The following is a 14,527-nucleotide window of genomic DNA, read 5'->3' as shown; positions in this document are numbered from 1 at the left end:
GGTGCCTGCAACTGGGGCCCTCCCGTCCTCACAATCACATCGTGCAGTTTGCGCTGGTAGACGCAGAGCAATATGCAAATAGCGCGTGTGGTGGCTCTCGTGCTACCAGCTATTCAAGCAAGAAATCTTACCAAGGTATTCTCTCGCCTTCACCTTCCGCCACCAGACCAGAACATGTACGAGGGCCTCAAGACCACCTTCTTACAACACTTTAGCGTACCAGTGGCCTATCGACTCCACAGCACGCCACAGTCTACTTCAACGGCTCACGCTTCTGAAGGAGGAGCTACAACTACGTCGAAGTCTTAGCCATCTGAGCTTGGTCATATTTGCGCCACTGCTCGACAACCTTCACCACAGCGGCACCTACACCATAGGAGCCACTGTGGACAGACAACATGAGTACTAGGCCTCGCTCCTTCGTCTTGTTCGTTCCACGACGACAAACAACTTCCCGCCCCACCAACTGCCACCTTGCATTGACGCCCGAGCGTACCAAGGCGTCGGCGTGCACTATACATGAGTTACATGCTGCCTACATGCCCCCCCCCCCGCCCCCAGTGTCCATACCATGGAGATGATACAGCCGCGAGCCCTGCTTTGGTGACTGGCGAGCCGTCAATCAATGCGTCTGTTGCGAGTGACATCCTGTGGCAACACTGCGGTCAGACGGGTTCCCTAGCTATCACGTGCACGGCACTGCCTATATACGCTAGTGTATTTCCTGTAGAAACCTTCTGCGCCCTCTATCAGCGCCTATTGAGTGGCTCGGCTTGCACACCCCGAAACATTGCCTTGACGATTCACCGCAAAAAGGGGCCTCCTCGATCCTCTGGTTAAGTACACGGCGTTGGCCAATTCATCCCCAGTGCAGCAAACAACCCTGCTGCTTCCCATCTTTATGTCGCTAGATCTACCTCATTTTCCACACGTGCCAGGTGAGACGCTGCTATCACGCACTTTGAAAGCCTAGACAATGCGATAACCTCAATCGAGGAATCCGGGTCCCATCGTCGCGAGCTTGAGACCCCGGTCGCAACTTGACCCGGTGCCAGATCCGATGTTGCTACCGCAATCTTCATCCCTTGACCAGCTCATACTAAAGTGAGGTCATTGTGGCAACTGCATTCGTCGCATCACTCTGAACTCGATCACCCATGCACACCGACCATGCAGCATCTGCAGATTAGAGAATGAATGGCATTGTACTTGCGTGCTCCGCAGTGCAGCAATATCTAAGCCATATTTATCAAGCTACCACCCCGAAAATCTCGTCCACTCCTGCACTCCCAAGCCAGACTACAGCAGCGGAACCCGTACATTTCGTCGTTCCGTCTGTGCGGAGTTCCTGTAGCGCCCATCGACACCGCCAGGAGTGGACGCCAAGGTCGGCACACTCAGCCGCCGCCTTAATGCCGGGTACGAAACACGGCGATAGTAAAGATGGGCGCTGCGTGCTCCATACGCAAACAAGAAACGCGCTGCGGTGCTCTAAAAGCATACTACGCTGGTCCTCTTGTTCTGGCGCTCCGCTGAGACTCCTCCGTGCCTTACAGTGCATTTAAAGTCTCCATCATACAAACGGAACTGCCCAATCCTGCTAAACTTCAAGTTGGCCTATAGACTGAACACTCTGAGCATTCTCACAAACGTTCCCATCCGGTGTATATATGCTGCGCGACATGGGTGAAATATCATGGCTGCTGACATTTTCTTTGTCATCTGCTCATGTTTCATCCTCCAATTCCGATAGCCGCCAGTGTTTTATAATCTGAGTGGTGCGGTAGACTTCATCTTAAATTGGCAGAGGAAAAGACACCCAGATATTCCTATTCCACTGCGTTATATACACAACTGTTTGTAGGTGAACAATAATCAACCATAATTTTTAATTATCCATAATAGCCTGAGTTGGACACATGTGATTGCGGCAACCTTTCTCACGAAGAGAGGGAGGGAGAACCCTTGAATGAAAGGCAGAGATCAATAATTTGTTTCTGCCTGACGCCACTGCGCAAATATCCTTAGTATGCTTGTCTATATATATATTGCCAATACTGCTATAATGCCTTTATATATGCATTTCCGGAGATATTCTGATATATCACGTCATGTTTCGGCGAATTCGAATGCAACTCTGTGCATGTCTGTGCTAACTACGGAACTCACAGATATACAAACTTGTTTATGCGCACTATAAGTAAAGGCTACAATACTAGAGTGGCATAGCACCAGCTGCTGAAATTCCTTCAAACCAGAATTGAATACATGTCATGCATTTTAACTGATCAAACGCTAAAAAGAGGGGAGTCCATGTGGAAGCGTGCCTATTTCGGAGCACGAACTATTGGGAGAAAAGCTAAGGCAAAACAACTAAAGCATTCGTGCCTTAGCTTTAGTCCCAGTTGTTCGCGCTCCAGATCAGCCATTTTAACTGATTGTAGCACCTTATCGTCCCTTGATATCCTATTTCCTATAAACTGTGACATTCCACAATTTATTATGAAAGGAAACTGCTGTTGTGTTTATAATTTTGAAGGCAGTCTTTTGCTGTATTCAATTTTCCAAAGCAAATTATTTTTGGGTACCGGTAATATCAGTGTAAAACAGACTTTAGTACTTTAGTAACAAGCCATGTCATATAAAATGCCGGGCTTGCCTGTGGACTTCACGAATTGCCGTTAACGCAGGGATGGCGAAGCATGTTTGGACCCGTCGCAACATTCTTGTGCACAAGGACATCCGTGATAGTATGGTTCTATGACTGATAGGAACACGCGACATTTAGAGGATCAATTTCGTTGAGGGCTTCACATTAATTAAAAGCATACGCGATCCTTAAGAGTTTTGGCAACTGTTCTCGCATTTCCACCCATTGCAGTGCAATGGGTGACAACGGTGAGGGTGCACCCTCGGACATGCAGCACCTGCCTGCGTATAGCAGAAAACACTTGATAAGATTTTAGGATTTGCCCTGTAACCAGGTGCTCAACACATTCCGCACAAAACCGGCTTAAAAATTTAAAGAGCGGTTGGTGGAGGAACCAGGCGAACTACAGCACTTTTCTTGCTGAAGACATTCTGCAAAGTGTAAAGCAGGTTTGAAATATATATCGGTTCCCTTAGACGCGTCATCAAATGCGTCATCAAATGACGCGGCTAACCACGTCATTTTCCGTCTTCACTTTCTGGAAGGACAAAATTTACGCCTTGAAACCACCCTGTCCTGTTTGGTCCAATCCGAGTCTCGGTGTCAACTGCAGCGAAAATTTTCGAAGAGTGAAGGCGGCCACACTAATTGAGGTAACAAATCAAAGTTTAGCAAGAATGATTAACACACACCTGTGTACGCAACGACGAGATGTCTGAAGTGTGGGTAACCAACAATCGAAAAGCCATAAGTAATGGAAAGGCTGCCGTACATTTCGAGTGCGCAGGCCGGTGCAGTTGAGAGAAAGCAACTTTTCATGGCGTTAGACACTGGGAGTTCAAGAAGGCTGCGTTCGCTAATGCAAGCAACAATAATCCAAGGTCACACGTAGGGGACCCCAGATGTCAAGGTGAATAAATGCAGCTACTGATTATACCTAAAAAGAAACCAACACACAAATGTGATGTATATAGAAGTTAGCGCCTTATCAAGTGTCTGATAATAAGAAAGCGAAAGCCATATTGTAGGATCTGATGGATGACGCGGCAACCTGGAAGTCACTGAAAGTCTCCCGAAAATTCAAATTAAGGTCGTTAACACCACGACAGCCTCAGAGAATGCTCTGGCATTACTTAACAATACATTAGAATACAGCCGCAAGCTGTCAGTGTTTCGCTGTCAGATGACTCTCTTCCTTGCAGGCTAGTAATAGATTATAGTACTACTTACTAATCATACTTCTTCCTGCAAAGAATTATGTTGGCTAGATTTAAAACAAAGTGTTTTATTTTTACGATGGCGCTGCAAGAAACATGATTCATCTGCGAGTGTTTTAATGAGGACTTCTACAGTACCGGTAGCCTGTGTTTCTACAAAAGTTATTTTGTCAGAGACGCAGAATTATTCTCTTTATCGGCATCTCATTACATTTTTTGTCGCTTCGTGGTTGCCGTTTTCCGCGCACGCGTCTCAGCAAGCAATGTCTTCTCAGCACGCAGCCTCTGTCGGCACTGACTCATAGCGAGCGCTTCGCTTATGCCACGCGCGGCTCCGGCCGTACGGGCATTGGAGATGCGCAGAAGAACATGCAGTCACGGCGAGACTCAAAGTTGTGGCCGTTGCTCTCGCAGCCACTGTACACAAAGGGGCGGCAGGTTTTGGCGTTGGGGTCGTAGCAGGAACGTGGGATGGCAGCTTGGTAAGGTCCCGCATGCGGTAGGTTCTGACAAACGGATGCAGCGGTTGCGAACGCTGCAGGAAAAACAAAAACAAAATTGAAATCAGCCACAGGTTACTGTCATTCAACAATGCCTTCTCTATTACGAGCTGCATGTCAGCGCTAAAGATTGACAGATCTCGCCAATGTCTTCAGATATTGATTATCCAAACTTCTAGCACAACGTTCTTAGCGAAACGCAAAACAAGAAAAATTCGCTGCGAGCATCTAGAAAAGCAGTCTGAAACACGTAACACAGATGTTCTTTTTAAATGCGCAGATAAGCTGGTGATTTTGGAGTCACAATCTTAGCATGGCTTTTATTTTCTTTTGCATCTTTTCATTTCTTCCTCTTTCTCTGTCGTTTTTTTTGTTACCAGTATACATTTGACCAAGTCCACGATATATTTTCCGTGTATCTGAGGCAACCTCACTTGCTTCTGATCAGCAGGAGATCCACTCGTGCACTTCTGCTGCCAAGGACTGATGCTATATTCACATAAATGAATTGCCAAATAAAATAGTTACAATGATGGAGTCATACCATCGAATAGAAGCTTCCCACTTCAGTTATATTTGTTATAAGAAACTGGTTATCTTTGCTACCAGAGGTACACATAGACCAGCAAGACGTGCTCACTCCTCCGGCTACTGCAATTCCAGTCAAAGGAACAACAACCAAAGCTAGCTGAAGAATAAAAACAAAGCTTTCAAATCATCAAAGCTGTTTGCTATGGGTGGAAAGGGGGAGGACAAGTCTACAGATTTTCAGAGGACACAAGAACTTAGCCAAAAACAGAATGCGCAGGTTACCTACCGCATGCGTGCACCATATGTATGCACATCACACAGCGTCGAAAAGGGGCTGAGAAAGCGCTTTTCTGCAGATGCACCATAACGTACTTATGGGCATGAATTCGAAACATTTATTTCACATCAACTAAATATAATAATCAGTGCTTCTCTAGATATTTGGGAATCTTCGTGTTACAAAGGCCTTTTTCGTACTGCACTAGGTTCAACGAAATAGGAAAAACATTGGCGTAAATCTTTACGTGATCGTATTTGCAAAATCTTTTGGTATTAGCCAGCTGAAGCATATGAAAGAACACTACTCACAAATGCCTATGCGCGCTCGAATATTGCCTACATAGTTTCTTCTCGAGGGGCACGAATATTTTGGATCTTGAGCAATATTAAAAAGTTGCCTTTTTTACATTTACTATTTTATCGTGTGGTAGAGAATGCTTGAACATATTTTCATAATGCAGCTCTCTGAATATTTTATAAACATCTCGCAAGCGTGTTGCGTATATTTATTCTGACTAGATGAATACGGGCTCCTCTGATGTTTTATTTGAGTAGTAAGCATTCACCTAGCCTGATATATACCAGTTACTATATTCATATTCGAACTTTGTTGATCCAGAGATGTTCGCTGATCGATCCTATTAGGAGCCCCCATAGCTTGTCTCTGAACGCTGTCGCAGTGCGGTGCTCCAGATAAATGTCTGCCTTCTGGGTTTCTTCGGTCAAGGCGGAGATCTAAAGAGGCTCGCTGTTTCGTTTACGTGACCCATCTAAATGCCAGTGCGATAAAGATAGCCAGCACTATCTCAGAATTATAGCACTGCCACAATTTAGACACTCTGACGAACGCGGATTCAATCATGGATTGTAATTTTATTCGCAACTAGACCTCCCCTTGACAGCAGAGGTAAGCTTTTACAGCTAACGAAGCAGATAGAAATGCATACCAGGAATAAAACCCTGTGTAATTCGCAACAACGGCTCAAAATGTGGGTATGGTCTGAGGACTGCTGAAGATGAAAAAACAACAATCGAGCTTTTTTAGGCTCGCCTCTAAACATATGGTCGGAATAATGAGGCCAACCCCATGAACTGGCAGTCTCACTTGTGAGCGATTTTCAAGTTTGGTTGTACTTATATTGTAACGTTCACCCCGTCCGAAAAGCTGAAATTGACTGAGTAGTCATGTTACAACAAACAATAAAGCAGCACGACTGGGCATAACTCTGTCTCACCCGATTTCTTACATAGCGCTGCTATTTCAATTCAGTATGTTTTCTAGTTGGAAACTTGTTTTCTACATATTGCGCGGTTACGATGGCTTTCCAGAAGAGGAGGGAATTGTACTTGGTGGATAAAAGAAAGCTGCATAGATTTTAAGTTGTTAAACTCAGGGTTCGTTATTTGATGACAAACTAGAGCGTGCTGTCGATCAAAGAATCCGGTGACTGAAACGTATCAGAAATAGGCATAGCGGCAGGAAGGAAACGAATACGATCCGCATGGTACATGCGTTCGTAACCACCTACCTAAGGTACGTCGCCTCCTACCTGAAGAGGCAGGCGACCAAACGAACAAAGCTAGACCGCCTCATCAACAAGGCATTCAAACGTGCCATCGGGCAACCGATCAATGCTAGCACGGATAAATTTCTCGTATTGCGGTTATGCAATACCCTAGACGAGATAACTGAAGCGCGCAACGCGCAGTACGAGCCTTTGGCAAAGACCAGGACTTGACGACAGATCCTCGAGACGCTCCGCATCAGCTGCCACACGCAGCACGGTGAAAAGGTCGGGAGGCTCACACCTATCCGCCAGTGCATCGTCGTTTCGCCGTTGGCCAAGAAAATGCACCCAACACATAACGTAGGCCGGCGCAACAAGTGCGCGGGAGGCCTGGGAAACAAATATTGCATTGTAGCCTAAAAAAAGAATGGTTTACGTAGACGCAGCCCCTTACGAACGGTGGCGCCATTTCGCGGTCCCAATCGCGGACCACGGAAGAACTTGCGTCGCGAACGCGGCGATACGCTCGGAAGAGGCGGAGGCGGCCGAAGAAGCAGCGATAGCCCTCGCAAGGCCACCATGGACGCTGAGGTCATAATAAGCGACTACCAGGCGGCGATACGCAACTACGCTAGCGGCCGGATCTCCCGGGAAACTTCCACCATTCTACAAAGTCACAATGGCAATATTTGCGGCAAAAGCGACACCTATCGGAACCCGGCGATCCTTCGCCTCTGCCATCCCCCCCTTCATTCATTCGACGAATGCACCGATACACCGGTACACCGGTGTATCGGTATGAATGCACCGGTACACCAAGCAGCAGGAGTACCCGATGAATGAGGTATACATGGCAGTCTCGAACTCCGGGGCGCGATGGTAGGCGTGATGGAGGACTCGAGACCATCAACTTGGCTGGGGCGTTTATGGCCCCACCCCGTCCAAATCGCCGGACATTTTGAATAACGTTTTCACTCACTCACTCCTAAATACTGTGAATTATTCTCATTATGGTTGTTTTTACGTAGTACATGCTCTCCATTAGGCTTCCTTACTCTTAATTACTCGTTAGGAGTGGTATCTAAAATTATTATTCACCTCATACTTATTCCTACTATTCTTTTACTATATTTACTGCTCTTAATACCTCTTCAGTGCTCACTATATACAATCGTAATCATAAATCTCAGTAGTCATACGGCGTTCTCATATCTATCTACCTACATATGACCCTATGTATACCTAAGGAGCGTATTATGCCACGCATTTCAGATAGACGGATGGATGGACAGACGGACCGACAGAAACATTTCCGAGGGAAGAAGTCCTAGAATGATTACGTATTTTATTATAAGCAGATCCCCAGCATAGTGTAAGTGCATGTTTGTTGCCTACCCATTATCATTTGGAATTACGCAAAGCGTTACACGATTACTGCTCCGGCCGTTCGGTGCGAGCTGGTGACATGTCGATCGTTCGTTTTTACTCAGGTACTAGACGATAGTAAGCCATCAGAGGTTATATGTTATGCAGTCATACTTTCCTGTGACTATGGCATGTGGTGTGTGTTAAAACGACGATGTGAGTTCCATTTTGGCAATGACATGTTCACAGATTTTCGACCTGGGCCAATTATGAAGGGGATACAGCATCCTGAAGTTTCTAGGAAGCGGTAGATGCGATGAAGAAAACACCGGGGCAAGCGTGAGCTGTAACGATGAAAAAACGTAACAAACTGACACGTGACTCACGCGCCAAAGGACTCAACGAGCTAATAAGCTTTGGCAAGACAGGCGCATGCGTGCGATTGCGGCCTCATGGTTTAAGCATTGGGCAGCTGTGATTGAAAGCATAGGTTCGAGTGTTGTGTCCATGATGTATACCACCCTTTAACAGACGTCCTAAGTTTGGCGCGTCTGAATATACCGACCTCCCACAAAGTGCCTGGAATGATGGAAAGACTACTTCGCAGTAAAAGCAAAGGGAATCGACCAACAGCATCCTTCGAGCTTTCCTTTCAAAATATAAGTGCAGCCTGTACTGCCTGCAATGTAGGGAAACTTATCGCACAAGAAAAACACATTCCTTTTGTTAGATGCTTTTTCAATGGGTTTAAAAATTGAGCAACTCTTTTACTAGGTTCAAAAATTGTTCATAGGAGTGGGAAAGGCATTTTACTGCACCGTAATTTAGGTTAGCTGCCTCGAGTCACAGGTGCCCGAGGACGTGAATTCCTTTATTCGCCCGACATAAGACAATATTGTAAAAATGGAACTTAAATGCATGGTGGTGAATTTCAGTATATTATCTTGCCTCCAAAGAAGATAAGACATAAAACTCAATATAGTGCCATACAAAAACACATGATTCGTAAAAAATGTTTTCCCAGTAACACTAGGAGTGATCAGTGACCTGTGAAATAAAGTTGCTCAAGCACTAGCTTTATTCCTTTCGAATGCCCTTAGAGTCCCTTATTCTTAAAATCTTAACCAACTGGCTTTTCACCTATGTGAAAATGACCGCGATTCATCCGAAGGAGACCTACTCTGCTACTGAAGGCACAAATTGCGTTGTCTTCACACGAGGGCACTCCAGATGAAAAACGGAAACTGAGGAGGAACCTCTCGAGTTTTTTTGTTTCATTTATCATATTGGGGACGGCATTTGATAACACTTACAACGATAAGGCAGTTGCACACGATGATGCAACGTCCGCTGTCCAGCTGGGTGACCGGAAGGCCCCGATAAGGAAGATGTTTTTCAGTGCTGCATTTCAAGCTTCTTTGCACGTGAACAAGAAACAGTTTTCCTTGACCATGCTTACATCACCTGTAACTCGGAATGTACATATGAAGTGAAAGTAACAGGATATCCAGTCCTCTGAATTGGAGAAAGGCAGTTGGACATCTCTTTCCGGCAGTAAAGCTCCAATTTTTAGTACTCTAAAAATGTAGCGCAATATGAGCAGGATGCTGCCATTGCCTCGTTGGTTGCACCTATGGATACAACAGCACGAGCACAAGGCTTAGATAACAGAGGATACTGTAGCCGTAGCCTCGCGATTGAGTGCCTGGCTGAAGACGTGAATTCAAAACCGCGCTGCCTCTAGCGATCTACCATTGACCTCAATAATAAAGCCGTCTCCCAGCCTATCATTCGGCTTCCTTTAAGTCTGGAGAGTACTGCACAGTTCCCCGCACTTCGCAAAATACCACCGAACCATGTGGGCACAACACAATCACAAAAAAAGTGTTGGTGTTGAAATCCAGCGGTAGCAATTTTCCTTGTGGAGTCACAGTGCAAGGACTAGGTGTGCGCGGCCTTAAGTCGCGAAGAAACAGCGCTTGTCAAGCATCCAGGTTACGTAATGACTCAGTGCGCTAGTACCTATTATATGGGGATGCACCCGGCGGCAGCTTTAGTCTGCTTCCCACAGCCATGGCAGATGCTCAACAACAAAGCTACCTGCGACTGGCCAAGAGTTGCCCGGACACCACACGTATTAATTTCGATAAGGACCCCATTACGAAATGCAGACCCCCATAAATAGACGAACGCGGCGACGAGGGACGTCACCACGCATTATCAAACCTGTAAGTACCCGGAACCACCGTGTTTAGAACTCAGGTCACGTGGCATAGCAGAGAAAGCCTGGACCACTAGCCCACCTATGCGTCAGAGTACATTGTGCTACTCCGTCTGAGAAAGCACCAAATTATTCGTCTTCGAATGTCGAGCCTCCAAACGCATATTTCGTATCATGTTCGCATTGCTGTTCTTTTTTTGTGCGTGCCTATGGTACATATGTCTTTATTTTGCTATTGGTTTTTCATATTGATTTGATTTGTATTTCTTAGACGTTGTTTCCTAGCTTTCCGTGAATCGTACAAAATTATTTGCTTAGAAAAGAATAAACCAGGTGGAGGCCAGCGCCTTCTTTCATCCCTTCCTTTCTCTCGTATCTAGGTTTGCTTTTGTGATGTTAGTTTAAATTAGGACTTTTTCGTTTCTGAACCAGACTAGGTTCTTCCAGAAGATGAAACTTAATAGGGCTAGAGAAATGCTGCAAACAATCAGAAAGACCTGTGCAAGAAGCACGTGGTTCTCGATGGTCCTAGAAAATGCGCAGTCGCAGTTTTTCTTCTTCGCTTTGTTGGTTCTCAGGCTTCTGCTGCATCTTACATTCCTACCTGAATCGATAATTTGAGATTTTGACGTCGACGCAGCTTTTTCTCGTGATAAGTGCATGGACAGCTGCTGTTAAACACGGCCTAACCAGACGCCACTCTGAGTCTTTGCAATCCAAACTGAAACTTTTAGCGTTCTTCTAACCCTCACAATATAATCGTACATCACTGGTGCTGCGCGAATAGCAGATTTTGAGACGGGAATCAAATACGAACTGACCAGTACAAGAAGCCGATATAGTCGAATATGAATCGAATAGTGCCCCAAGCGAATTAAATAGCATATACTTCGGATAGCTAGAAAACAATGGCTATCCTTCATATCTTTAAAATACGTTTTCATGACACGGTATTCATAATTGTATTCAAGCTTTTGTTATTTCACTGCACGTTCAGGGGCGTTCATTCTACAATGCACGAAGAAAGCACTAGGGGCAACTAAACAGCTTGTTCGCCGACTCAGTACACTTCTGAGCGTACGTGGTCAGGCATTACGATACTCCGTTTTTTACAGTTTAACTAGTTCATAAAACAAAATCGTGGTTACTATCGCCATAGCAGCAGAAATAAACATTCTATACGTATTCAAACTATGCCCAATTGTTTGAACAAAGGTGTTTCATCTATAAATTGTATTAAGCAATATACACTACCGAATGCATAATGAAAAGTTATATTGAGAGGGATCGCGTTGAGGCGAGAAAGTCTGGCTTTCTGAGTGACGCATGTATGGCAAAGAAGTCCGACACGGCTGTGGAGGACACGGAGGACGTGGACAAGAAGACGCAACAGCGTAGGCTTAGCCGGTACAAAACCAGGAACAGCGTCTAGCCCGAGCCCCACTTCAGTAGCGCTGGCGATCCGGCTGCGGAGCTCGGCACGGCGCACTTCTTCTTCCTTACAACTTCCCCCCTCGCTGAAGACGGAGCCGCACAGGAGGCCTAAGGCGTGGTGAGGACGAAGGGCTCGTGATACGGCTTGAGCCGATCTACATGCACAATTTCGCGGCCTCGGCGGCGCAGGTCCGTAGGGGGCGTCAGAGGTTCGATAGCGTAGTTCACAGGAGAAGTTTGGCGTAGAACCCGGTAAGGTCCATGGTATCGGGATACGAACTTGGAGGAGACACCTTGTGTCGAAGTAGGAGGCACCCACAACCAAACAAGAGCGTCAGGCGAAAACTGGTGGTGGGGGTGCCCGTCGTCATGACGAAATTTCTGTAGCGCTTGTTCTTGCGTTGTAAGGGAGCGAGCTAGTTGCCGACATTCTTCTGCATACCGGGCGGCTTCGGAAGCCGGTGTACCCTCTGATAAGTCGGGACGGTAAGGGAGAATAGTATCGATGGGAAAGGATGGTTCGCGGCCATATAGAAGAAAGAAGGGAGAAAAGCCCGTCGTTGACTGGGGTGCCGTGTTGTAGGCGTACGTGACATAGGGAAGGATGAGGTCCCAGATGGTGTGGTTGGAGGCGACATACATTGAAAGCATGTCGCCAAGAGTTCGGTTAAAGCGCTCTGTCAATCCGTTTGTTTGCGGGTGATATGCAGTGGTACAGCGATGAATGACGCGGCATTCAGTGAGCAGTTCTTGAATGACGTCGTCGAGAAAGACGCGACCTCGGTCACTCAGGAGTTCGCGGGGAGCGCCGTGACGTAGAACAAAGCGGTGAACCAGGGAGGAAGCAACGTCACGAGCCGTCGCGGCTGGTAGAGCGGCCGTTTCTGCATACCTCGTGAGGTGGTCTACAGCTACAATGACCCAGCGATTGCCAGCAGCTGTGTATGGCAGAGGGCCGTAGAGGTCTATCCCAACCCGGTCAAAGGGCCGCGAAGGGCATGGCAAAGGTTGCATTGGTCCAGAAGGGCGGCAAGGATCAGGCTTGCGGCGTTGACATTCTGTGCAAGAGTGAATGTACTTGTGCACAAATGTGTACATACCACGCCAATAAAACCTATGACGTAGTCCGGTGTAGGTCTTGAAGAGACCAGCGTGTGCGCACTGAGGGTCGGCGTGGAAAGCGGCGCATACATCAGTGCGGAGCTGCCGAGGTATTACAAGCAGCCATTTGCGGCCGTCGGAACTGTAGTTGCGGCGATAGACAATTCCGTCGCGGATGGTGAAGTGCGAAGCTTGTCGGCGTAACGCTCGTGATGGTGGGCGTGCAGGTGAATTAGAGATGTAATCTATCAAAGACGAAATCCAGGAGTCCTTGCGCTGCTCCAAAGCCATGTCGACAGAAGCGAATGGGAGAAGTGGATCGGATCGTCTAGGACAGACACACTGACAATGTCGGCGTGGACAGGCGAGCGCGAAAGAGCATCGGCAACGGCGTGCTTCTTGCCTGAGCGGTACACAACCCGGATATCGTACTCTTGGAGCCTCAGTGCCCACCGGGCTAGGCGGCCGCAGGGATCCTTAAGAGACGACAACCAGCAAAGTGCGTGGTGATCGGTAACGACATCGAAGGACCGGCCGTACAGGTATGGGCGAAATTTTGTGATGGCCCAGATGATCGCGAGACATTCTTTTTCCGTGACGGAATAGTTCGCTTCAGCTTTCGTCAGAGTACGGCTTGCGTAAGCAACAACATATTCTTGGCAGCCGGGCTTTCGCTGGGCGAGCACAGCGCCAAGACCAACACCACTAGCATCCGTATGAAATTCCGTGGGAGCAGTTGGATCGAAATGGCGCAGTATCGGTGGTGTTGTGACCACGCGACGTAGCGTCGCGAAGGCATCATCGCAAGTCGGGGACCATGCGGAAAGATTGGGGTCTCCCCGAAGAAGCTCTGTCAGAGGTGCCATAATCGAAGCGAAATTTCGAATAAAGCGGCGGAAGTACGAGCAGAGGCCAATGAAACTGCGCAGGTCTTTTAGAGACGTCGGCTTCGGGAATTCTTTAACAGCATGGAGCTTAGCGGCATCAGGGAGAACGCCGTCCTTCGACACGACATGTCCGAGAATAGTCAGCTTGCGCGCCCCAAAGTGATATTTTTTCAGATTTAGTTGGAGGCCAGCGTCACTGAGAAAGCGTAAAACCTGCTCCAAGCGATGAAGGTGAGTAGGAAAATCTGGTGCGAACACTACTACATCATCCAAATAACACAAGCACGTGTTCCATTTGAGTCCTCGAAGAATAGTGTCCATCATCCGCTGAAAAGTCGCGGGCGCGTTGCAAAGTCCGAATGGCATCACACGAAATTCGTATAAGCCATCTGGTGTGATGAAAGCAGTTTTAGGCTTATCTTCTGCAGCCATAGGCACCTGCCAATAACCAGAGCGTAGATCGAGGGAGGAAAAGAACTCTGCACCTTGTAAGCTGTCGAGGGCGTCGTCGATCCGCGGCAATGGATAAACATCCTTTCGGGTTATTTTGTTTAGGCGACGGTAATCCACGCAAAAGCGGATTGAGCCATCCTTCTTTTTAACTAAAACAACTGGCGATGTCCATGGGCGGTCGGACGGTTCAATGACACCACGCTTTAGCATGTCACCTACTTCCTCATCAATGACGCGTCGTTCTGTCGACGAGACGCGGTAGGGTCGCTGCCGTAGCGGTGAGTGAGAACCGGTGTCAATACGGTGACATACAATCGTCGTTCGGCCCAGAGAAGTGCTATGGCTGTCAAAAGCAGGGCGAACTTTCTCGAGGAGACGCAG

Source organism: Dermacentor albipictus, chromosome 7 (genome assembly GCF_038994185.2).
Source record: "Dermacentor albipictus isolate Rhodes 1998 colony chromosome 7, USDA_Dalb.pri_finalv2, whole genome shotgun sequence".
Taxonomy (NCBI): domain Eukaryota; kingdom Metazoa; phylum Arthropoda; class Arachnida; order Ixodida; family Ixodidae; genus Dermacentor; species Dermacentor albipictus.
The sequence above is the reverse complement of the archived record's forward strand: the minus strand, read 5'-3'. Positions refer to the sequence as shown.